Here is a 27,819-nt window from a genome sequence, read left to right on the forward strand (position 1 = left end):
TCCAATATTTGTTTTCATTGGAAGTAGATAAAATATTAAAGATGTAAAAATATGCAGCAGGAATTTTGGCTTCAGGGTGAACCCTGGCACAAAATAATAAGCAAAACAGAAAAGGAGAAAAAAAATAAAAGGAGGAAATAAAAATAAAATTAAACTAACCTGACTAACAAAACCACATGAACAGTCAAATAAACAGGGCAGGTCACCCCTACAAAACTAGCTGTTTAATATACAGTGTAAAAATTCATGCTGAAGAGCACAAATGCAAAGAACCATCACAGTTCTTGAAACTCAAGGTGTTGGTCTGTCTGCTGGTGGAGAGCATGGAGGAGTGCAACCGGCCCAACCCAGCTTTAATAAACTGATAAATTAGTCAAACTTAATTTCTGGGGTTATTAACAGCATGCTTCAGATTCTGTATTGAAGTTATATTGCATCAAGAATATTTCTTCAAATGACATACCCTGGCCTGTGGCTAACTCTCTGCTCCCATGCTCAGGTCTGACAGAGATCCAGCGTTTGGCTCTATCTGCCCCATGACCTACCAGCCATGACCCTCTCACAGTCGCAGCTCCAGCCTTTAACCTCTGGTTATTACTACAGCAACAGGTCAGTACTCTGGCATTTTGGATGGTAACTTGTATAAAATAACTGAATACTTCAATATTTTCTTTAATGGTGAAGTGTGTAATTTTCTTTTCTCAATGTTAAAATGCTTTCCACTTTCCTAACCTAATATTCAGAGACTACTTCAAGTAAGCAGTTAGTGGGTGGATTCCCCCTAAAATGTATACACTGGCTCTGTGGTATGATAAAAACATTGTTTGAGCATGCTGACCACCCTGATATAGTAACATCAGCTCAGCCAATGGCGTAAGTTTGGGGCAAAACTATGTTTTTTCCATCAATAGCAGACAGGGGCACTGTTTGGTAAACCGATTTGAGAACATTATTTTTGTAATTTTGTTTGTCGACACTAGTGCTGCAGAAATGACATACTTCACCTTTTAGAATTATTTGGATTTAAATTAATAATGTAGGCATTGCAGGTAGGGATGCAACGATGAATCGGCCAAACATTGGTATTGGCCGTTAAACCCCCACAAAGAAATTCTTAGTTCTTAGCTCAGAGCTAAAAAGAAATTCAAAACAGCTAAGCAACAGTATACTTTTTGTGAACATACAGACACAAGAGTATTTAAATATGAGGAACTGCAAGATTACATGTAAAACATCAACTAATGTGATATTAAAATGTGTTATCAATGACTATATGCCTCATTCTATTAGTAGAATTCACATGAAATCTGTAAAAGTCTGTCAATCCGTGCATCTTATCACGCGGCTTGTTGAGGGTGTTACTGCGGAGACATGGTGCTTGTGGAGGCTTCACGCTATTCACCGTGGCATCCATGCACAACTCACCATGCACCCCACAGAGAGCGAGAACCACGTTATAGTGACCATGAGGAGGTTACCCCATGTGACTTTACCGTCTCTAGCAACCAGGCCAATTTGGTTGCTTAGACCTGCCTGGAATCACTCAGCATGCCCTGGATTTGAATTTGCGACACCAGGTGTGCTAGTCATTAGACTGCCTGCATTAAACATAAATTCCTTTTCCCTTCAAAGACAATTACCCACCACTGTGAGAGCTTCAAAGGGCAGAAAGGTGATAACAGTCATTCACAACAATTTTTTTATGTGATTCTTATTTTAAAATTGTGTTTGGAATGACCCTACAGCATGGATTGTGCTCCCTTTGAAGTGTTCTGTAAAGGCATCATGAGCGTGGGATAGAACATGTGCTGACTAGATGTAGCGGGAGGGTGCTTTCTGGTTCTAAAAAGCATTTGATTGGACAAAATTAGTGCAGTAAGTTGTGAATCATAAATTGTTCTGAGTAGAGACAAACTTCAGATTTCAACAAGAGGCTATTTATAATTAAATAGATGAATTAATAATGTGCATTTTGTTTCAGTGTTTTGTTTAGAACTGACACTTTTCAGTAACTCTGAAACATTTAAGAGATGTAGAGGCATAGAGAAGAAAGTCATTACACTGTGTGCTCAATTATTTGGCAAGTGAGTATTGTGGATCACTAATAGTCAGGTGCCAGCGAGGTGGAGGAGGGGTACTGGTTGGACCTTTTCGAGTTGAAGATGGACTGAAACTCAACTCTCAAACCTACTGCCAGTTTCTGGAAAGTACTTTCTTCAAGCAGTGGTACAGGAAGAAGTCCTCAGGATTCAAGAAGGCAATGATCTTTATGCAGGACAATGCTCCATCACATGCATCCAAGTACTCCACTGCTTGGCTAGCCAGCAAGGGCCTCAAAGATGGCCAAAAAATGATTTAGCCCCCGTCCATTCAGGTTTGAAGTTCAATAACATTTTGGATTGACTGAGAGCATTGTGTTTCTTCAACAATAAAATTAATCCTGAGGAATACAATTTGCCTAATAATTGGGCACACAGTGTATTTACATTTATTTAGAAATGGTGTATTTTATTATCAGTGATTTGAACAATGTAGCAGTAAAAAAAATCAGAATCACAAAACTATAAATATCAGCAGATGTTGTTCTAAATAATCGGATAATGGTATTGGCACATGGATTTTGTATCGATGCAACCCTAGTTACAGGTTCAGAAAGAAGAGGAAAGTAATTTTCGTCTTGTCTTGTCCAACAGTTTATATTCAGAGTTTTTATTGTCTTTTTGTTTTTCAGATCATACAATGGACGAAGTAGATTTACCCAAAGTCAAGACCTTGTCAGAGGATTCTAATGTCCTTCCCGCATATTCTGCTGACACCATCAATATTGACGGTGTGATAAGTTTAACCTACTTTGTTAGATTCGTCATTAAGCATTCGTCACTTTTTTGTTGACACTAAGGGAAGGGTATATATACTCTTTTCTACACAGATGGTGATTCTAATGCACTGCGTGAAGATCTAGAGGCTGATGCTCGGAACTAGTATTTAAAAGCATACTCCAAAGAGGCTATTATTTAAAAACAATAATAATAATTTAAACACCATTGAAGCAAGGTTTCTGTTATTATAAGATCTGTTTGTTGTTTAGAACTATTGTGCATATGTTCAAGATAAAGAAAATCTTAGACCCGCTACTGAACAAGCTTATGATTATTGTGACAGAACTGATTCAGACGGAGATCAACCACGTGTGGAAACTAAAGCTGGTTTTAGGTGTATACGTGCGGGAACTGCGCGAGATACTGCAAATGGACAAGGCAAGGCTGGAGAGGCTTTCCCCGCAGGCGGATTACCTGCTGCAAGTGCACCAGCCCTTTCTCAACCGCCTTAAACAGCGATGAGTGGACTCCATTGAGCTAGGCAGTACCCAGAATTACTGCATCCACAGGATAGGAGACATCTTTATCGCACTGGTACGTTGCATATCTGCTTTAGGGTGAGCATGAATTTCAGATCTTCTATGCTTTCTGTCATTCTTTTCGGATCCAAAGTTTATTGTCCAGTCCCACAAACACATCTTTGTGTCTCAAAGTTTAGGCTCAGATTTCCCCCATATACAGTTTGTTTAATGTCTCTGCCTGGATTAGTTTCCTTTAAATGATTTTGGAACCTGCATTCCTCTGAGCTGAGATAAGTAGCAGGTGCTTGCTTTAATTAGTGGAATTATTGTGTTAGTTATGTTAAAATAAATGTTGCTACACAGTGGCCCCAAAACGTACACTGTAAGTGTTCCTTATTCTAAATTTAAACATTTTTATGTATGTATAGCAAATACTTCACACTGCTTTATTAACATTTGATTAACTATTATTAACTGTGTGTGTCTGTGTAGTTCTCAGGTGAAATGAGAAACAAACTGCGATACTGCTATGGAGTGTTCTGCAGTCACCACACCGATGCTGTAAACTTCTACAAAGACTTCATGCAAAATAACAAGAAATTCCAGAATTTTATAAGAGTAAGTAGGAACTCAGCTTTTTTGTTGTCAAGTTTTATAAAACCTTGGTGAAATTATATTTGTTATATTGCAGCAAATCAGTCATTTCACTTTTGTTTTCTTAGAAAATATGTCAGCTGTCCATCATACGAAGATTAGGTATACCAGAGATTATTCTCCTTATAACACAACGCATCACAAAGTATCCAGTTCTGATTGAACGTGCCATCAAATACACTGAAGGTGTGTTTAGCTATTTTTATTAAAAAATACAATAATTTGTTATTTCAATGAAAAGTTTTGTTTTGAGTTTGTCCTTTTTTTGGTTTCTTTAATTCTTTTTTAAAATACATTTTATGTTTAGTTTAAAATGTACATTTATAAAGCATATTTTATGCTTTAGGACATAATTTTCTAGAATTTTCCAAGCTGCTTAAAGGCACAGTTAACTTATTGTATGTAAACTTCTGACCCATTGGAATTGTGATATAGTCAATAAAAAGTGAAACAATCTATTGGTAAACTGTTGTCGGAAAAATGACGTCTGCCGTGCAAAAAGACGACTTCCCAAATCTATAGTTTGCTAATATAAAATCTGTGGATTGATTAAAAAATTGAGTGTCTGTAAACTTCTGACTTCAACTGTATGTATGTATATATATATATATATATATATATATATATATATATATATATATATATATATATATATATATGTATATATATATTATAAAATTCTAAAGAGTTTCACGCACATTATAAATGAAGTATGACTTTTGGGTGACAGTGTAAAATAGGATGTATAAAAAAATGTGGGCAATTTCCATCTTTTTGTGGTAAAATGTGAAATGTTTCAACAACTCTACCCACACAAACATAAGTACAATGGACTAAGATAAAAAGTTTTACAAAAATGTATCTATAAACTTAAGAAAAGACAACCTTGTGTACTCTGTATTGCTATATGACACTAAAGAAAGTTCATCAGCCAGATTTGCCATGGCTCTTCTAATGAATTTCCCTCTCGTTCTGCCCAAACCCCACATCTTGTGCATGCTCAAGAACCACCACCTGTTGCTGATTAGCTGGAGTAGTCTTGTGTGGATCAGTCTGATCCACTTTATTTTTGTCCCATTTACATGCCAGGGCTGTGTACAAATACTAGATTTTTTTTCAGCCCACCCACAGAACAGAGAATTAGCAGACTGTGAGGAGATATTTGCAGAATTTGACAGTGTATTGGATTAGAATTACTGAGTGCACCTTTAAATGCACTGAGTACCATATAAACACGAATGGGTCATATATGATTCAAATATGCATTCTAGGGGTACTGGTGCAAATTATTTTTGAATTTACAATATATTTAACTAAATGTTACAAATGTCAGTTCACATGGTCAAAGACACCTTACCTGAAATGGCAGATCAAAAGACCGCTTAATGTAAAAATCATAATCAAAAAGTAGACACCCGTGCAATTTTTGACCCACATACTGTATGCATTCGTAGATCCAAGCACGTCCACAAATCAGGTCGTGTTGAGGTTGTGCAAGTTTAATTCACTTAATTTCTCTTCCTGTTGACAGTCGGCTCTGAAGAGCAAAGGGACCTGGTACGAGGTCTTGATCTGCTAAAGGAAACAGTAACTCAAGTAAACACTCATGTGGATGAGTTTGAGAAGGTGGCGCGGCTTAGGGACTTGAGCAGTAAGCTGGAGCCCAAGTCTCAGGTCAAGATGTCTCATGGACTGGTGTTCCGCAGAGAGGACATGATACAGGGCGAGAGGAAGCTGTTTCATGAGGGAATGCTCAACTGGAGATTAGCATCTAACAGAAACAAAGGTGACCACCTTACAAACTGACAGATCTATTAAAGATGCACTTAAATATTATTTGTTAATGTGCAGTGTCTTAAGTTCAGAATTGTGATTTTTATTGATTTATATTTTAATCACTCATGTTCTCTCAGATGTCCTTGTCCTGCTGTTATCAGATGTTTTGCTGCTGCTACTGGAGAAAGATCAGCGACTTACATTTGCCTCTCTGGTGAGCTCTGACAAATCTTTGTTTAATGTAATCCTTCACACTTCATTTAGCTAATTTGTCATTATTTTGCTGGTGTTGCTATCAATAAATATCAGCTGTGTAAACTGTGTTCATGTAGGACGGAAGCCTGCAGGGATCTCACTGCTGAAGCTCATAGTGCGGGAAGCGGCTCATGACGAGAAGGCCATGTTTCTGATCTCGGCCTCCTCTGACACCCCAGAGATGTACGAGCTTCACACTTCCTCCGGAGAGGAGCGCAAAGCCTGGAGAAACCAAATCTGGAAGGCCGTGGAGTGGTGTGTTCTTTAACACTGAAAAAATTAATATCTTCAAACTTACTGTTCCTTAAAATTTGTATCTGACTATTCTTACCTTTAGCATGCTGGTTGTGTTTCAGCTGTCCATAAGAAAAGGTGGAGGAACCAGAAGAACTCTCTGTGAGGATGAGGGACTTTGAAAGTATGAGAGTTACAATCTATGAATTCAGTCTGTCTTTCTCAGCTAGAAAAAATAATCACATTTAATTGTGTTTTCTGAGCAGGGAAGCTGTGTATGAGCAATGCCTTGATAGAGCAGCATCTTCAAGAGAAGCTTAAGTTATTTGTCAATATCGCAGCCTATGTGACTGGTGTAGATGACTTTTCACCAACTGGGTACCGTCTGCTGCACGGGAATGCTGCGGATCCCCTGCAGGAGGAGCATCTCCTCGCCAGAGCCTTAAAAGATGGTGAGACTCTCACTACACAATAGAAAGGGGCATTCACACTAACATCCACTGTAAAATCATGATGTATTTCCTAAATTGCTTCCTGACAGATATATATATATGATTTTCTGGCAGAAAATGTTTTATGATGACCGCTAAACTGTTTAATCCTCCTACACTGTGCTAGATCCATGCCTTTCATTTAACATATTAACATTTCAACTCAAATAAATATTTTTTATAGATGTGTTTATTTTGCAAGAAGCTGTGTAATAATTGTGATAATGTCATTGTGTCAAGATCCTGAACACCCTGTGTAGGTTTATTTTGCAGCAATAACTGACAGTACATCATCTCTTAATTATAGTGCCTTTCAGACTTTCTGATTCACATAATATTCTAACAGTTCTTTCTTGGGCCATTGCTAGATTTTATATTTGGTTAACATTTAGGTGATCAACCTTCCTCTGTTAACTTTGTAGATTCATGTGTCATTAACAATTATTTTGTGAAAGAATACTAAATATTTTTGGTTAATGGAATGTACTTGGACTAGGGCTTTGAATCGATAAAAATATGTAATTAATCACACTGTTTTCTATAATTAATCATGATACAAGGTACATTTACTGTATTTCCTTTACACTATCTCAGAGCTTGCTAGAAATTGGGTAGTCATCAATTATTTAAATATGTATGTTAAAATTTTCAGTTTATTAGAAACATTTTTACAGTTATAAATTATTATGACATCAAATTAATTGACATGCAGTTTCGCTTTTGATTCAGATGACAGTGAATGAGCTTTTTCGGGCTATCCGAAGAGATACGCCAGCTTGCCTGAATCTCTCCCACACCTGGCTCACCACTTGCGGGTGATGTCTTAATTCTCCGTACAATAATAATAATAATAATTTACATTTGGCAGACGCTTTTATCCAAAGCGACTTACAGTGCACTTATTACAGGGACAATCCCCATGGAGCAATCTGGAGTTAAGTGCCTTGCTCAAGGACACAATGGTGGTGGCTGTGGGGCTTGAACCAGCATCCTTCTGATTACCAGATTACCAGCTATTCTAGGCACTCAAAGTGCTTTACATAGTATAGGGGGAATCTCCTCAACCACCACCTGTGTGCAGCACCCACCTGGATGATGCGGCGGCAGCCATAGTGCACGTCAATAAATCAATAAACAATAAATAAATCTGCTCCCGTGTTTATTATGCGTCAATGAATACATTTCTTTGCTAGGATGTGCTGTTGTCTGTACCTCCTGGAAATATATATCTTTATCAACAGAAGGTGGGGAAAAACAATAGTGAAGTTTCATGAAGTAAAAAAAAAGTGTACTGCAATAATTGCATAAACTAGTCAACTATTAATCTCAGGAATTAATGCCTTAAATTTCCCAGCCCTAATTTATACTAAATAATACTAATAAATATGGTGGATTGTAATTCATGTGTTTCATTCTCTCTTCTCAGTGGAGCTTTTACAAAAAATGCTGGTAGCATGTGAGCTTGGCCAAAATTCATCCAGTGGTGAGGGAATGAATCTGGTGCCACTACCCAAGAGACCTGATACTTTCACTGGCTTTGACATGCAACCTGGAAGTAAGAGAAAATCTCTGTAAATGATCTTGCACAGAGTTGGGTGAATCTCACAAAACATGTCCAGGAAATGTTACCTCAAAATCAAAAGAAAACTGAAATAATATATTTAACACAAAGACAATTAATCCCTTTTCCCCCTGTGCCACTATTTTCATGACTTAATCACGTTTCCCTCACAAATGTTCATTGCTACAATGCGTGCAGATGTTTATTTTTTTATTACTGCAGCAATTGTTTTTAATGTGTAGCAAAAATACTGTAATACAATGATTTTATTATTTAAATCAGCATAAGTTAAAAGCAGTGTTGCAGTACTAGAGATCGGTCGGTCTTGAGACCACTTTTTGAAGGTATCGTCTCGGAATCGACCACATTTCTATTCGGTCTTGTCTCGGTCTCTGACAAAGAGTAGGAAAAGTTATGCTATCAAAGCTAGCTAGCTAATTTTAGCAATCTGCCTCTTGCTGCATTCCATTTCAAAATGGATAGTCGGATTTTCCAACTTCCTACTGGGAAAAATGCAATGGAACGGCACTTGAAGACGTAATTATAACTTGGAAAGTCGTGCGTAAATTTTACAATCCGATTTCACTGAGAGAAGACACACAATCTTGTCGGCACCCAGGAAGATGTACAAAATAAGTGATAAACATCCACTTTTATTAAATAATATCGATAAATTAGTAAAAGTTCATACATTACATGATATTGAAGCTTGTTTAACAAACGTTAGCGGAGTAGCAGGTGTTCAAAACATGGTAAATTATATTCTCTTTTGATAATCGTACACCTGTAACTCATGCTAGCGTTGCATTGTTTCTGAATTGGGTTGTTTGGAGACATCTCTGGTGATAGTCAACCACCTGCTCAGCTAACAGAAGCGTTGCAGTTTTGTTTCCTTAATGTCATCTTGTTCAGTTGCTTGCCAGCTATTTGCCACCTAGCTAGATACGCAAGCTACCTAATTTAGTTAACATATATTGAGGGATGTAGCTAATGCATTGTTAACTTTGTGAGAGATTGAGGGGACAGGGCACGTAGAGACAAATTGTTGTTTCCAAGTTACGTTTTTGCTTGTGATAAACAATGACGAGACATGCCTCATAAATGTATGTTGCTAATGTATATAAAGTTACGTTACATCAACGTTAGCCAATGTCAGCTCTGACATAAACGCTACACACCGTGGTAACGCTCCTTCCCTTGGGTGAGAGAACTAGATGTGACAGCAGAGTATGGAATGATATTCCGGACATTATTCAAAAGGAATTGCAAATTGTATTTGCAATTGCGTTTTCAATTTGTGGACGCATAAAATGTGACATAATCCAAACGCAATTGCAAATCGCGCATTATGGTTTGCATTTTCGTTTAAGCGAACGCACAGTGACTGCCAAATTTCAAATGGAAAAGCAAAGTCCGTTTGCAACTGTGTTTCCCATATCTTACGAGTTTTGGCCCTGTCATATTTAAATAGCAATTTCAATTACCACGTCTGCTTTTTCACTTTCTCAGCGTCGCGTATGTAGCCAGCCAAAACTCAAATGGAATACTATTTTTTTATTTATTTATTTTTTTTATTGCAATATTAACAAACAGAACAAGACGATACATACAAGAAATATAAACAATCTTTCAAAACAAAAGAGAAATTATGGTTCAGAATACATTAAGAGAGGAAATGTGAAAGAAATTTAAATATATTCAACAATAGTCTAAAAAGAAAAGAGAGTAAGTGAAGAAAGAAAAAAAAAAGAAGAAGAGGGCACAAAAGAAAAAAACATTAAGAGAGAATATTAAACATGGCACTAATTCTGGATGTTTTCATTGCTTTCTTGTTAACAGAAGTTGAAATTGTATTTAAATACATCTTCAATTCTTCTTTGAAAAAGCTAGAGTGGGGTTTACTTTTTATATATTTACATTTATGGATATGAAACTTTCCAATATATAAAAGAAGGTTTATACAAAAACATGCATTAATTAGATTCTTGTCTTTAACATAAAATCCAAAAAGAATGTGTCTATATGATAAAGAAAAGTTACATAAAACCTTTTGGACAATCAGAGCATCAATATTGTTCCAGAAAGACCGAGTAAAAAGACATTCCCAAAACAAATGATCAACAGTTTCAGAGGAGGCTTCACAAAAAGAGCAGGAAGTATCAATATCATTTCTAAATTTCTTTAAAAAGTATTTAACTGGATAAAATCTATGAATAATTGTATAGGATATTTCTTTAACTTTATTAGTTAGAAAGAATTTCTGAGGAAGTGACCAAACATATGACCATTTAATATCATCAAAAAGGTTATTCCAATAAGAAATGGAGGAAGGAATTGAAGTAACAGGGTCCAAAAATAATGACCTAATTTTATAATTGGATTTATGTATTGAAAAACAAATAGAACCAACCACAGTAGATTCAGGGCTAGGGGAGAAACAGAAGTCACTGTAGCACTATTATTGTTTCTAAACAGCATACAGATTTCCAAAGAGATGGCCTTGAAAACTATATTAAATTCTTTACTAGATACTGGGAATTGGTATCCTGAAACAAAATCGAATAATTAAATAAATTACCTTCACTATCAAGTAGCTGGTTTACTAATATCACCCCATTATTGAACCAGTTTTCAAGAAATAAAGATTTCCTCTTATGAAGAATATTACAGTTGTTCCAAATTAAAAAATTGTGTGGCGAGAAATTATGCTTGTAAATAAGTTTCCAAGCCATAAGCATCTGCTGATGATAATTGGAAAGTTTGACAGGAAGTTTACTAATTGAATAATTGCACATTAAAAGAAAATGTATACCTCCTAATTGAGAAAAAATATATCTTGGGATTATACTCCAAATAGAAGATTGATTGTGAAGGAAACGTTTAAGCCAATTAATTTTTAAGGTATTGTTAAGAGAATCAAAATCAATGAAATTTAAGCCACCTTTATTATAAGAATTCAAAATAACTGATTTTCTAATACTCAAATGGAATACTAATTCCCTTAGTATTTCCATTTCCGATGCCTTACATAGAAACCTGTCAATCAGGGTCAAGGGTGGGATTATGCTATGGGGCGTGTTTGTCTTGGGAAGTGACGTCACTCACAGTCGACGGTCAAGAGGTGATGCCCTGAACAGACGCCGGTTTATCAAATCAAATCACTTTATTGTCACACTACCATGTACACAAGTGCAACAGTAGGTGAAATTCTTGTGTGCAGTTCCGAGCAACATAGCAGTCATGACAGTGACAAGACATATACCAATTACAATAAACAACATACTTACACAAAACAATTTACAAATCAAATGTACACATACTTACACAACACAATAATTATATACAATGTACAGTAAACAATACACACAATATACAATAAGTAGGAGTATATGAAATATATATATATATGAAGTAGTATATTGAGGAGAATATGTTGACAGTTCAGTGTGAGATTATAGATGAATAAAGTGCAGTGCTAATTATTGATCCTGATAGACTGTGAGTGATGTCACTTCCCAAGACAAACACGCCCCATACCATAATCCCACCCTTGACCCTGATTGACAGGTTTCCGTGTAAGGCATCAGAAATGGAAATACTAAGGGAATTAGTATTCCATTTGAGTTTTGGCTGGCTACATACGCGACGCTGAGAAAGTGAAAAAGCAGACGTGGTAATTGAAATTGCTATTTAAATATGACAGGGCCAAAACTCGGAAGATATGGGAAACACAGTTGCAAACGGACTTTGCTTTTCCATTTGAAATTTGGCAGTCACTGTGCGTTCGCTTAAACGAAAATGCAAACCGTAATGCGCGATTTGCAATTGCGTTTGGATTATGTCACATTTTATGCGTCCACAAATTGAAAACGCAATTGCAAATACAATTTGCAATTCCTTTTGAATAATGTCCGGAATATCATTCCATAGCAGAGTGTGGAGACCGAGTAATGCATGTGCCACATTTTGTCGTAAGTGTGTCATGCAGTGTGGGACTCGCACTGGTTTTGGTCTTGATCTGGTCTCGGTTTGGGTGGCCTTAACTACAACACTGACAATAAGTACTACCATAATGATATATCCTTTTTTTATGTAATGAGAATGGAGGGGGGAATGCAAAACGTCTTAATGGTCATGTTCTTTATGAAAATATATATATATTTTTTTAATTGTGAAATATGACCCAGATATGTTCTTTCGCATGTTTTGTTAGATTCACCCAGTTACTTGTACTACTTTACACTACCAGTGTAATGAAGTAATATTCATTGCTGTTGACTGGTTGTTTGCAGATGGTATCATGGAAGAAATGAGGGACAGAAACCATTGGGCCAATTTAGACCCTCAGCTCAGAGAGCTTTATTCTAATGAGAACATGGAGCTATCAGTGAGCTGACATTAGTATATCACTCATGTTATTCAGTTAACCTCAGTTATTCTATGTATTTATACTATTGTAAGCATTAATTTATGTTCTTGCTTTTAACCCATTAGGCAGACGAGGAGATAAGTATACAGAGCTGGAGTACATATCTAGCAGTCTACTTTCCTAAAGCTGAGGTGAGAGTTTTATTCTCTATTCGTCGATTTTATACTTTGCTTAAAACATGTTTATCTTTTTTAACATGATCCTTTTTTATTTCCTCAGATTTATGACACTGTAACAAACCTATCTTGGAAACTTTACAGCCTTCAGGTAATTCATACTCTAAATATGCATATATATTTAGGCTAACGATTCATATTGATAGTATAGAGAGGACAGGGAATGGAGAGATTCAGTGAAAACTGGATCGGAAAATGCTGAGGCGCAGACTTTGTGTTGCCCGTGTTGGAGCACTTGCTCTAACTGCTATGCCACGGTTCTGACTAAATGCATTTTAAACTACTTCACTCTCAATCTTTATGTAATGTTCCATCAGCCTTGAAATAATAATGAAACTCACAATCTTTTTTACTTCCGTAATCTGGCATTTTTTTCAATTGAAACAGGATATTCAACAAGAAAAACTGTAAGGCAGGACTTAACTTTATCCACTGGGAATTGATTGGATTGTGAAAAGTAGATGTTACTTACCAGTACTCACTAGTTGGTTGGAGGGAAGGTGTGGGTGATGGCAGCCAAAATGGATACACACACACACACACACCGGAATGTATTCACAGCGCTTCACTTTTTCCACATTTTGTTGTTACAGCCTTATTCCAAAATTGATTAAATTCATTATTTTCCTTCAAATTCTACAAACAATACCCCATAATGACAACGTGAAAGAAGTTTGTTTGAAATCTTTGCAAATTTATTAAAAGTAAAAAAATGGAAAAAAATAAATAAAATCACATTTACATAAGTATTCACAGCCTTTGCTCAATCCTGTGTCAAAGCACCTTTGGCACCAATTACAGACTCAAATCTTTTTAAGTATGATGCTACAAGCTTGGCACACCTATTTTTGGGCAATTTATCCCATTCTTCTTTGCAGGACCTCTCAATCTCCATCAGGTTGGATGGGGAGCATCGGTGCACAGCAATTTTCAGATCTCTCCAGAGATGTTCAATCGGGTTCAAGTCTGGGCTCTGGCTGGGCCACTCAAGGACATTCACAGAGTTGTCCCGTAGCCACTCCTTTGTTATCTTGGCTGTGTGCTTAGGGTTGGTGTCCTGTTGGAAGATGAACCTTTGCTCAAGTCTGAGGTCCAGAGCGCTCTGGAGCAGGTTTTCATCAAGGATGTCTCTGTACATTGCTGTATACTGCTGCTGAAATACATCCCCACAGCATGATGCTGCCACCACCATGCTTCACTGTAGGGATGGTATTGGCCAGGTGATGAGCGGTGCCTGGTTTCCTCCAGACATGACTCTTGACATTCAGAGAAACACTGTAGCTCTGTCAGAGTGACCATCGGGTTCTTGGTCACCTCCCTGACTAAGGCCATTCTCCCCCAATCACTCAGTTTGGCCGGGTGGCCAGCTCTAGGAAGAGTCCTGGTGGTTCCAAACTTCTACCATTTAAGGATGATGGAGGCCAATGTGCTCATTGGGACCTTCAATGCTGCAGAAATTTTTCTGAACCCTTCCCCAGATCTGTGCCTCGATACAATCCTGTCTCAGGGGTCTACAGACAATTCCTTGTACTTCATGGCTTGGTTTGTGCTCTGACATGCACTGTTAACTGTGGGACCTTAAATAGACAGGTGTGTGCCTTTCCAAATCAAGTCCAATCAACTGAATTTACCACAGGTGGACTCCAATCAAGTTGTAGAAACATCTCAAGGATGCTCAGTGGAAACAGGATGCACCTGAGCTCAATTTTGTGTATCATGGCAAAGACTGTGAATTCTTATGTACATTTGTTTTTTTTTCAAATTTGTTTTTTTTATATAAATTTGTAAATATATCAAACAAACTTCTTTCACATTGTCATTATGGGGTATTGTTTGTATAATTATGAGGAAAATAATTCATTTAAGCCATTTTGGAATAAGGCTGTAACATAAAATGTGGAAAAAGTGCTGTGAATACTTTCCGGATGCACGATAGATGGATGGATGGATGGATGGATGGATGGATGGATGGATGGATGGATGGATAGACAGACAGACAGACAGACAGTCAGTCAGTCAGTCAGTCTAAGACTTTGTATAATTCACAAAATAAATTATTTAAATTTAATTTACTCACCCTTATGTCGTTCCAACCCTGTATGACTTTTTGTGAAACACAAAAGTAGATGTTTTTAATGAAGATAGTCCTTCATCTTTTAGTGCAATGGCAGCGGATATTGCCTCACCAGATTTAAAAAGGACCCTAAGTATAATGATAGTAGCCCATGCTGTTGGTGTGTCATATTCCAAGTCTTCTGAAGGCATTCGATTTTGTTTTCGTTTTGGTGAGAAGAACCTATTTATTTGCAAAGATCTCCATTGTGCGTTTATAAAAACTAAAGGCCCGTTATATTTTATTTTCCTGCATTCTGGATCAGATCATGCTTGGTCGTCCGTGTTGCCTTTCAAAGTATACTCTTTTACCTGCAAATGAACAAACGCATTTTGTGCATAATGACTGCTTTTGTAATACTCTTTTAATACATTCAAAGGCAGGTGCATGTGCCAATGATGTGCGCAGACAAGGACTGTGCAGATGAGGAAATTTGTGTCACGCATACTGTGCGTGGAGTGATTAGCAACCCCGACAACAAAAGTACACTCGGACATTATGATTGAAGGGTGTGTTTGTGCAAGCACTTGCATCATTTAGCACTACATTTTTTGCCCAACCGCGAAGCCTAAGGGCTTTCTTTGTTAAAGCATCTCCTTTTGTGTTCCACATAAAAAAGTCATGCAGGTTTGGAACAACATCAGGGTGAGTTAATTTTGACAGAATTGTCATATGTCAACTACTTCTTGCTCACCTTAAGCTGTTTCTTTAGTTGATCTCTTCTCTCTTCTGTCAGTTGTCTTGCAACTGGAGAGCCACATCGAGTTGCAGCGTGCAACTATTGAGAGCCCGACCGCGCTGTAACTCCCTCCTGGAGCAGGAAAAGTATAGAAACTTGGAAAAACAGCACGAGGAGCTGGCCAACTTCCATCAGCTCCAGAACCAGTACAGGCAGGAGCAGGCGCAGTGGGAACAGGAAAGAGAGAGTCAAAGAGTGCAGGCAGAAATGAAAGAGAAGGAGTTGAGGGAGAGAGAGCTGGAATACAGCAAGCAAGAGGAGCAGCTGGCAGAGGAGAGGCAGCAGCAGGCCAAGTGTAGGGAGATGTACCAGCAAGATCTGGAGAGGCTCAGAGACTCCATGCATGCTGTGGAGAAGGAGAAAGAGAAGCTGCAGCAGCTGCAGAAGAAGTATAAGAAGAACGAGAACATTCCCAACCCTGCAAACTTAACTTTGGAGAAAGAACAGGTACTGGTTTGGTGGAGGGTTGCCTTGTATACTGATCTACAGCTGTGAATATTTTGTACCACTAGTTGGTGTGACATGCTCACTGTGTTTGAGGTTATTAAAGGTGTACTAAGTATTGTTTATGTTTCAGCTCCCATAGAAGTCTTAAGCTTCTTTTGCAAAACCTTTTTTTCCCACTGTGGTGCTGCAAAATCAGAATGACTATGTATGTAACAAATTAGTCAGTTGGCAACAGTGTGAAAGGTAAAAATGTAAGCAAATGTGCTATGGAGGATGTTCAGATATTCCAGTTTTTAGGACTGCTTATTATGGAGGTAAAACAAAATAGCAAAACCGAGAGCTTGTAGATTTTAATTTGAGAAATTGTATAACAATAAGTATTTGTACTTGTAAGTAAACATTTACACGCACAGCCTTAATGTGAAAACAGAAGTTGAATGTTGGAATCTGTACTTGCAGACAAAAGCTTGTGTTCTGAATTCAAAGATTATAAAAGGTTATCTAAAAATATATATTTATGCCCATGATAACAATATTGTGCAGGTTAATTACCAGTGATATACCATATTACCGAATACAGTCACATGCCTACTTGTATACTTTAATTCGTTTCGCAGTACAACCACAAGTCTGGACTTGCACCCTATTAAATGCGACAGTGCAATTGTTGCAAATTGGCAAGCAAATATTTAATTGTAAACTCAGAAGCCATACTTGCTTAGATAAGTGAATAAACCCTTTTCACACTTCTGTGTTCTCGAAGCGGAAATCGTCCTAGTTGGTTAAACTTGAATTGCTGTGATTGGGGGACCACAGTAAATAAAATTTTTGCTGACCTGTTTGCTCCATTAGCAAAATAAAAAATCAACAATTATGCTTTCACAGCTTTGCGAAAGAAGATAAAAATATTCAGTGCTGTATTAGCAGTAAGAAGAGAGAAACGGGCCAAATCTTCTGTCACCTCAGCTTTGTTAGAAGTTATTGAACTTCAATTAAACTTATTGAATTGAATCTTTTTTTGTCATTGTACTGTATATGTACAACTCTCATTGCACCCGTACAATGAAATTACACTTGCAGCTTCCTTACTAGATGCTGTAGCACAATAAACATAAAAGTTAAAAATAAGAAACAGTAAGATTATTTATACAAATATTTAAACGTGTGCATTTAATCCAATATGGAAAATGGTAATGACAAAAGTAACAGCAATATACCCAGTATATTGTATATTCCAGGGTAATATATTACAAAGTACAATTTTATGCATTTACAATAAATATTTTTAGAATTGGAAATATAAAAAAGTTTCTAGATTTACGTTGTTAAAGTAGGCTGAAACTTGTCATAACAGTTCTGTGAAAAGGGTCCGTTGTACTGTTCCTATAACTATTGTAAGATACCCACTTGTGAAATGAAGATGATATTGAACACAGTGGGCATTCTTGTATGAAAATAGACTTTTCTCATTATAGGTAATTTGTAAATGTATTTTACATGACAGTAATTATTTTGTTAATTCTAGTAACCATGATCATTGTGTGCTTCAGTTCCAGGGTATTTGCCATCTAAATAAGGGAATTTAATTGAATCCTAACAATACCATGAAATGCACATTTCTGGATCTGTTGTGGTGGAACGTATGTTTATCATAACTTATTTACAAATTCTTTATAATATTTTTTTGATAATAGCTTCATTGGCCCCACCCAACCCTGGCTGCCTGCTCTTGCATCTAGATTTACAAATGCACGAGTGAATTTTGCTACAGGTTAACCTCAAAAGTTGTTGCAAAATTCAAGGCGTGAAGATTTTAAGATGTAGTGGTAGATTTGAGAGGTTGTAAGTGCAGACTGAATTTGGGTTTGTATGAAACTGAATTAAAATACAAAAGTGCAAAACTGAATTTAAGTACACTGTAAAATCGAATTAGTTGACCTTACTTACATTTTTCAAGGCAATCAGTTTGCATGCTTTTTCTAAGTAAGCATACTTGTTTGGCTCAAATAAACAGAATGTAATTTTGTAAGTAACATTTACTAGTTACAAGTAAGCTTAACTCATCTATGATGAGTTACAGTATCATTGTTTTGATTTAATTATTTAAATTGGGTTATATAGTATATAGACACTAGGTTAGCCATATGGCACACTGGACTCTCCTCAGTACATTAATCTGCATATGTGTAAAGGACAAATTATTAAAAAAAATGGCTTAAACTTAACAGGCACCAATTTCACCAGAGGTAACACTAATCACCCTCATGGTGAATTCACAGATATCTCAATTATCAACCAGCTACAACAAAACAAAAACAATAGTCATAGAATTAAAGATAAATAATTGTTTTAATAAAAAAATATTATTTTACTACATAAGTGTCCTTGTATTGACCAAATAAACATAATTTATTCAAGAGCAAGGGTTTATGGGTATTGCAATTTTGAGTTAGTAGTACTCAAAGCCAAAGTTTAAAGAACTTAAGTATTTGAGATATGATTCCAAAATGTGACATTTCAAGTAATGTTTAATTAGGACTACTTAAATGTTTTTATTAATGACACCTTTAGGATTTAGAGAGTAACATTAACTTAATTAAAACTAGTAAGAATAGTAAAAACTTAAGATTAAGTTGAGAAAACTTTTTTTATCATTTGAGACTACTATTAGTATTTACAGTGTAGAAAAGTAAATATGTATTACAAGTTTGTGTCTGATATTGTATTTGTCAATGTCATTTTACACATTTGTGACTATTTGCCTACAACTTTGAATTCAGAACACAGGTTTTTGATTATTGTCTGCGAGTACAGATTCCAACCTTCAACATCAGATTTTCACGTGCATATACACTGAAAGAAATTCCAAATTAAATTGATTTAATTGACGTGAATTGAGTCCTTGTCAGCTGGTGTTTACGTAAAATAGCTCTTCGTGATCGCTTGTATTACTACTATTAAAGCTAGGAAATAGCTTTAAACGGCTTAAAACAAACAACTTCAGCATTATGACTCATCACAGCTGAGAGACACAACAGACTGATTAATTACACAATGAGTGCTGTTTAAAATGGTGTAGGACATTGCGGTTTCTATATAGTGATCGACTTATGCGCACCGGCTACCGCAAAATAGGAAGAAATACCCCCCCCGCTTGGACGCTATTTTTCCACTAAGAAAGCTGACAGCATCTCTGCTTGGGAGTGGCAACAGGTGATTGCACATGCTCCATCTCTCTCTCTCTCTCTCTCTCTCTCTCTCTCTCTCTCTCTCTTTCTTTCTCTCTCTCACACACATCCTTGTTCATCCAATAACTTGTTATAAACAGCACAAGCCATGGTACTATTTCTGAATTGACATTTTTGAATTACTAATGAATGCTTGGACACATCATTTGTTTTGAACCAGCATCGGCAGATTCTGATTCATCGCTTAAGAAAGTAGTTCCATGCACAAATGCGTTTTTATGACCGTACTAAGTTTTCCTTAATTTTTTTTTATTTACTTGTTCATTGAACTGTTGTATATAAGCAATATCACACTCGTAATCGTGCTATATGGCCCTAAATCAGCACTGCTGTGATGTCGGGCCATATCGCACTCTTGCTTGTGTGATATTGCTTAAATATAATTTCTAAAATGAGTAAAACTGAATAGAAGCTCTTTACTCTGATCTTATATGCATAAAAAGTCATTACATTTCTTTTTTATTATATTTAGAACATTACTTGAAATCTAATTGGGGTACTTAAAGGAATGTTCAGAGTTCAATACAAGATAAGCTAAATCGACAGCATTTGTGGCATAATGTTAATTACCACATACATTTATTTTGACTTGTTCCTCCTTTTCTTTAAAAAAAAGCAGACTTTTTTTTCAGTAAGTTTCAGTAAGGCACCTACAATGGAAGTGAATGGGATCAAAGAAAGTGAACGTGGCCAATTTTTGAAGGATATAAAATTATATATATATATATATATATATAGATAGAACTGGATCGCTGATGCAGCAGGAGGTGAAGCCACCAGAAATGTTTGAGCGGCCATCTTAGTATACCTAAAGTCTAATAGAGCGTTAATGATTGACAGGCAAAAACACCCCCATTTCACCGTCTCCAACAATAAGACTGTTGCATTTCACCCTCTAGTGACAGTCATATTTAATGTTTAATTTGCTTGTTATGGATAATATTCGTTACGAGGGAAAAGGTATACGTGGATCGCGATGACAGGGCATTCACCTGCCCCAGTGTTCAGCCTTCAACGATCACCAAAGGAAGTGGCAAAACTACCCACAAGTTGTAATGTAAGTAGGAAAATGTGTAATATCGGCTTGTTTAGGGTGACAACACGTCCTTACCCACCGGAAGGGACTTCATCATCATGCATTATCTTGCCAATTTTATACATTCTGTTATATTTGCTGTTTTTCCTGCTTCAATCCCTAGGTACATCCCCCCTATCCCATACTGAATGTTGTTCCTCTTGGCTTCGATGAGAGGCCTCCCCTGGTACCACCACACAGAGAGAGCATTACTGCGCAGACCATTAAGACAGAAGTCCCTATTCACCTCATAAGCATCACCAACCAGTCACACAAAGCCAGCTTCGTCCAACAGCAGATCCCCACCAAGCTGGCTGCCCAGCCAAAAGGCAAAGAGAAGCATGGCAAGCACAAGCTCTCCCACCAGCACACCAACAGTGCAGGTAAGAACTGCTCTCAGACCTCCATTAGTTTGTGAATACCAAAGTCATTTTTATTTTTATAGCGCGCTTCAAAACATACATTGTTTCAAAGCAGCTTTACAGAAAATCATCCATTAACAAAAAATTTAACTAATATCTAAAATGTTTTCGAGTCATCATTGTGTAGTTTGATTAAATATGATTGTAAATTGTGTATAAAAATTTAATTAAAAAATTATTTTATTTAGATCCCCTGTGCACAAGCTTAAGGCAACTGTGGTAAGGAACACAAAACTCCATAAGTTGTTGGTTGATGGAGAAAAAAACCTTGGGGGGCCAGTTCCTCTCTGGCTAACCAGCATGAACATAATGCCAATATTAGTTATTTATGTGCAGAGCAGGTCATGGTTTAAGATTAGTAAACTAAGTAAATGTTATGGTCCAGTGTTAAAAAAAGAAGAAGTTTTTTTATGAATTGTAAGATTCATTCCAAATGTCTGAATTTCATCCTGAATTAACTGCAGATGGAATTCATCTACGTTACTACGTTAGATGCAATTGTCCTTTTGTTAGTTGGCTGATGAAGGCTTTTGTTGGCAATAAAATTATAGTCTATGTATTCCATTTCAAGAGTGTAGTCCATCAATAGACAAATGTGATGCAGTTTGAAATAAACCGGCATCGCAATTCAACCGGCAGGTTATTTCAGTGAAGTTCGGTGGTGTCCATCCTAAGTTCAAGGTTCAGGCAGTGACATATGAAGTATCCGATGTCTTACAGTTGGAATTGGCATCTGTTCATCCTCTGAAGTCCATCGTAGTGATGTCTGACTAGCACTGGCTGCATTTAGTCATCATCTCTCAGAGACACAGCAGTGGAGTCTGACACCAAGCAAGAACAGAGCTGGATCTGGTCAGCTGTGGTAACCTTGGGATATGAATCCCGAGGTTGAGTCAAGTCAAGTCAAGTCAAGTGGTTTTTATTGTCGTTTCAACCATATACAGTTAGTACAGTACACAGCAAAACGAGACAACGTTCCTCCAGGACCATGGTGCTACATAAAAACAACAAAGGACCAACACAGGACCACATGAGACTACACAACGAAATAAAATACCTATATAAAATACCTATACCTATATAAAGTGCACGTGCAAACATGTGCAAAGTACGGGACAGTACAACAAATTACTGACAATGAACAGGACAATAGACACAGTGCAGCGCCGACCAGTACTCAGTAGTGCAAAAAGATGACAGTTTCTAAAAATGTAAACATAACATACTATGAGATAGTGTTCTATGCACATAGCAGTTATTGAGGTAGCAGACAGTTATAAAGTGACAGTAATTAAAGTGCAACTCAGGACACGTGTGTGTGTGTCAAACCAGTCTCTGAGTATTGAGGAGTCTGATGGCTTGGGGGAAGAAGCTGTTACACAGTCTGGCCGTGAGGGCCCGAATGCTTCGGTACCTTTTGCCAGACGGCAGGAGGGTAAAGAGTTTGTGTGAGGGGTGTGTGGGGTCGTCCACAATGCTGGTTGCTTTGCGGATACAGTGTTTTTTGTATATGTCTTTGATGGAGGGAAGAGAGACCCCAATGATCTTCTCAGCTGTCCTCACTATCCTCTGCAGGGCTTTGCGGTCCGAAACGGTGCAAGTCCCAAACCAGGCAGTGATGCAGCTGCTCAGGATGCTCTCAATAGTCCCTCTATAGAATGTAGTGAGGATGGGGGTTGGGAGATGTGCTTTCCTCAGCCTTCGAAGAAAGTAGAGACGCTGCTGGGCTTTCTTGGTGATAGAGCTGGTGTTGAGGGTCCAGGTGAGGTTCTCCGCCAGGTGAACACCAAGGAATTTGGTGCTCTTGACGATCTCCACAGAGGAGCCGTCGATGTTCAGCGGAGTGTGTTCACCTTGTGCTCTCCTAAAGTCAACAACCATCTCTTGTTTTGTCGACATTCAGGGACAGGTTGTTGGCTCTACACCAATCCGTTAGCCGCTGCACCTCCTCTCTGTATGCTGACTCGTCGTTCTTGCTGATGAGACCCACCACGGTCGTGTCATCTGCGATGGAAACAAATAGAATAATAGTAGCGTAGATGTCGTAAACTTTTATGCAGATTTATCGATCATGGTAGAAGTTTCTGGTTTCCGGCAGACCTGACTAAAGCAGCCTAATTGTGAGTTGAAAGATAAATTAGGTGTATGCCTGGCTAAATAGATGAGTCTTTAGTCTAGACTTAAACTGAGTAATTGTGTCTGCATCCCGTGTTAGGGAGACTATTACATAGTTTAGGAGCCAAATAGGAAAAGGATTTACCTCCTTTTGTGGATTTGGATATTATAGGAACTATTAACAAGCCAGAATTTTGTGATCATAATGAACGTGATTGAATATAGCGTGCCAGAAGGTCACTTAAGTACTGTGGCGCTAGACCATTCAAAGCTTTGTACGTAGTTTTTTATAATTAATATGAAATATAACAGGTAGCCAATGTAACAATGATAAAATAGGGCTAATATGATCATATTACTTGGTTCTAGTCAGCACTCTGGCAGCTGCATTTTGATCCAATTGAAGTTTATTTATTGAACTTGCTGGACATCCTCCCAGTAATGCATTAATTAATTTTTCGGCATCAGCAACAGAGAGCATGTGTCGTAATTTAGCAATATGTCTGAGGTGGAAGAATGCTGTTCTACAAACATTGGAAATACAATTTTCAAAGGACAGATTGGCATAAAATATAACACCCAAGTTCTTCGCTGTAGAAGATGACGTAACAGTACATCCATCGAGAGACAAATTATATTTAGCAGCTTAATTTTAGAAGTTTTTGGTCCAATAATTTGTAACTCTGTTTTGTCGGAATTGAGTAGAAGGAGATTTCTGACTATACAGTCTTTGATTTCATTGATACACTGCTAATTTGGAGAATTGTGCATTTTCATTGGGTTTAGAAGAATTATAAAGTTGGGTATCGTCAGCATAACAGTGGAAACTTATTCCATGATTCCTGATAATATCTCTCAGGGGAAGCATGTATAAGGAGAAAAGTATAAGCATGTATAAGGAGAAAAGGAGAGGCCCTAACACTGATTCCTGTGGCATCATCCCTCTCGAAGGCTTGATAAAGGTCAACTGCAGAGGATCGTGCGGGAGAGAGAGCTCGTTTACGGACATGTCCGTCATGTGTGTTTGTCCTTTGTTTCAGTTTATTATTAAACTATTATTTATATTGTCAAGCCGGTTCTCGCCTCCTCCTTTCCATTGATCCCTTTACACTGGTGCCGAAATCCAGGAAGGAGGAGGAATACGCCGTAGTAGAGTTCTCGCCACTACCGTCCACCCCAACGGAGCAGCCGCGGCCATCTGGAGTCGCCTACCGGCTGCTGAAATGCAGCGGGGTTTGAGACTGCCGACTGCGAGCGGGGAGGGGCTCGCTGCCGACTGCCTGGAGCGGGAGAACCGCTGCCAGGGGCGGGGGAGACCCCTTCTGTTCCCCGAGAACGCAGCGGGGTGTTCTGTCTGCCAGGGGCTGGAGGTCTGCCTCTGATCCGGCCAGAGAGGCGTGGCTGTCGTCCGACAGAGGGTGGAGGAGTGGCCGAGGAACAAGCTGCGGCGTATCGGAGAACTGGCGAGTAAGAGTTTTTTTTTTTTCATCTCTCTCTCTCTCTCTCTCTCTCTCACTGCCGCTCTGCGTTGACCTTTTCCCTCTCTTTTAAATGTTACAGTGTTTTTTTGGGGGGTACTACACTTGTTACAGGAAGTCCCCCCAGTTTAATTATTTCTGTTTCCCTCCCCTTGTCCCCTCCCTCGCCCAGGTAGACGGGGATGACCTGCCGGCAGACGGAGCTTAGGGTACGCCCTCCCCCAGGGAAAGAGGGGGGGGGGGGGGGTGTACGTCATGCTGGGGGCTCCCCAGCCTGAGAGAACGAGGGAGGAATGTGGCAGGGCGGAGGGCGGGGCCGGGTCGTGATCCTACACACCCGGTCCCGTATTAGGCTAATCTTTGTAACACACAGAGGAGAACAAGCACGACACGAGATGTAGACAAGCAGGAAAATAAAAAAGTGAGATAATGGATGAGCGCTGTAAAATACACGCAGTTGAAACAGTAGAAAAGCGTAAAACATGAAGCACGTGGTAAAATGGCAAAGGATAAAATGATGAACGTATAGGAATAAGCAATGCTAAGCAGGCTAGCAAGCTACTAACACTCGAGCAGCGTGCAGGCAGAAACAGGAAAAGGAATTGTATAAGTGAAGGTAAAAAGGTACTAGCAAGGTGCAACTGATTTTAATTCCTTGAATTTCTTCTCTCACATTTAGCTGGTTTAGAGGTGTCTGAAGTACTTCCCATCAAAGTTGTAGGACAAGGAGGTAATTTAAGAGGCATTAGATCCAGCAGCCCCCACCAGCTCCATCCAGGTATCATCTTTTTGACTCAATGTGTCTCAATTTACATACAGCTTCTGTCTTTCTTTGATTTGGTCAATGTTTCTGGGTAAAATGCTTCCCTCTGTCTTTATTTAATCTTATATTCTGCTGTAAAAAAATTCTTTATACATTGTGTGTCTTTGTTTAATGCAGTACTACTGTATTTTAGTCACTCAAAGACCCCATGAAATTGTTTGACGAGTGCAGCTTTTTTCATTTGTTGACACGTTTCATGTTGAAATGGGAAGTTAAAGTCATTTTGATGATGTTGCCCCTTTTAAAACAAAATAGGCAATAGCTTTTAGGTTATGTGCTCTAAAGAGCCTTGATTTGCTTCTTTCTATTGCTAGTCAGAAATGGGTGGTTTTAGGGGAGGACATTCTAGAGAGCACTTGATTGGACAAAATGAGAGGGTGCAAGATATTTGCGGTTTTTTTCTGAAATAGTTTCAGAATACGTTTTCATAATAAATTGACCATGGTTTCACTACAGTAACCATATTTGAACCTTGATATTTGTTATGAAACCATAGTGATAATACAGGTTAACGAAAAGTGTGGTAATAAAAATAATAATTTTTGGTTGTTATTGTTTTACTATACAAATACCATTGTTTAATGTCTATGGTTTTTATATATATATATATATATATATATGTATATATATATATATATATATATATATATATATATATATATATATATATATATATATATATATATATTTGTAAACTGTTGTAATTTCTTTAGTAATATTGTGGTAAACATGATTGTTGTATGCTAACCATGTTTTAGTTTTTTGGAGGAAACCATGGTTCTACTTAACCATAGTCAGATTGTAGTAACTATGAAAAGTAGCCATGTTTTTTTTTGGCGGAAACCATGTATGGTTTTACCACGAATATCAAGATTAAATATGGTTACTATTATAAAACCATGGTAAATATATTCAGAGGACATGCAAAACTATTTCAGAAAACTATTCTCGCCCTGACCTCTAAGGGGCTCTGTAAAATTTGTATATATGCTTTAAGTAATTTTTTGTCAACAATTTGATCACAAAGCTCACAGATATGGACTAAAAGCCACAAAACTCAATTTTTGATTTCACAGGATCTTTAAACTGTTACTACTTTTAAGTTTTTGTGTTTATATATTGTTGTGTAATATAATTACACAACCATGGTTTCTATTGCTGCAATGTTTCTGCAGATATGTTTATCCAACCTGAAAAGATATCCAGCTCTATGCAAACTCATTCAACAAGCACAACCAGGAAGCACAACCACAGCATACACACTACCCACTCTGAGTACCGCAAAATCAAAGACAATGCAGCTGCAGAACATGTTTTTTTCTTTTAGTGTCCCGTGTAATCTGCAGACTACATCGAGGATGCACAGTGATTTCTATTTCTGTAATATGACCTGTACAGTTGTGTTATGGAATACTTGCATAAGTTAATTTTTTTAGCATAAGTGACTGTATCATGTAGATTATGGTCATAATTGGGAACAGTTTTCTGTTTTTACTGTGGATAGTAAAAAAATAAATAAAAAAAACATTTGTTTAGGGGGAATGATCCTTCTTACAGACGTACTTAGCAGAGTCTCTGACTCTATTGCCTCTGCGTTTATGGTTTATATAGTCTTAAATTGTTACATTGCGCCTATCATGGTTGAAATTATTTATCTTAAAAATCATCAGTCACAAGAGGGCATGATGTAAAACCGGTTCAATTATGCATCACAGAACACTTTTGTATCAAATTGCCTGTAAATGCTGTTTTATAATAGTTATTTATTGTGATTCAAGGATGTTAGGCACCAAAACTGGAGGTTTAGAATTCCCCATGTGATCAAGAGCATCTCAGATGTGACATTTAATAAGTGTATTTAATGTGCGGAATCCAATTTTAGTAAAGCTCAATTTAGTTTCCCTCCAGTTTCTGCACAGATATAAGGAACTTTTACATAATGTTGTATTCCTGTCAACTGGAAAAAACTATAATTTTTTTAAAACTTTTTTCTTATTAGTTTTATATAATTGACAGATTGCCCAGATTCTTCACATGAAACTGAACAAAAAAAAACTGACCCTCCATTCCCCCACCCCCCAGCAGTCCCCCTAGGAGAATAACTTTTTAAGGAGTAAATAATTTAGTGTTTTAGAGAAAGAGAGGGAAAAAATTCTTGTTTTTCTTCATAATTGCAGATAGAAGTTCTTCACTACTAAATGTGTCCATTGACAGTTATTTATTACTAATTTATTTTTTGTTTTTCTCTCATTTATGTTACATCAAGCTAGAACAAGGCACAATTCCACTGGAGCATTATTTTATATTTTGTTTTATCCTGAGAAATACAAATAACTCTGTCTTTTAGTTTAAATCTGTACATTGTAAGTAGTTCATAGCAAATACTGCCTTTCTGATGATTTGAACTGTTGCACTTTTAAGTGCTTGTCATTTGCTTAATTAT

General features: G+C 37.4%; 1 pseudogene; it reads left to right on the forward strand.

Annotated features, from left to right (window-relative positions):
- Nucleotides 1-572: 572 nt before the first annotated feature.
- Nucleotides 573-27,819, forward strand: LOC127649719 (rho guanine nucleotide exchange factor 18-like; annotated as a pseudogene).

This window comes from Xyrauchen texanus, chromosome 9 (genome assembly GCF_025860055.1).
Source record: "Xyrauchen texanus isolate HMW12.3.18 chromosome 9, RBS_HiC_50CHRs, whole genome shotgun sequence".
Classification (NCBI taxonomy): Eukaryota; Metazoa; Chordata; class Actinopteri; order Cypriniformes; family Catostomidae; genus Xyrauchen; species Xyrauchen texanus.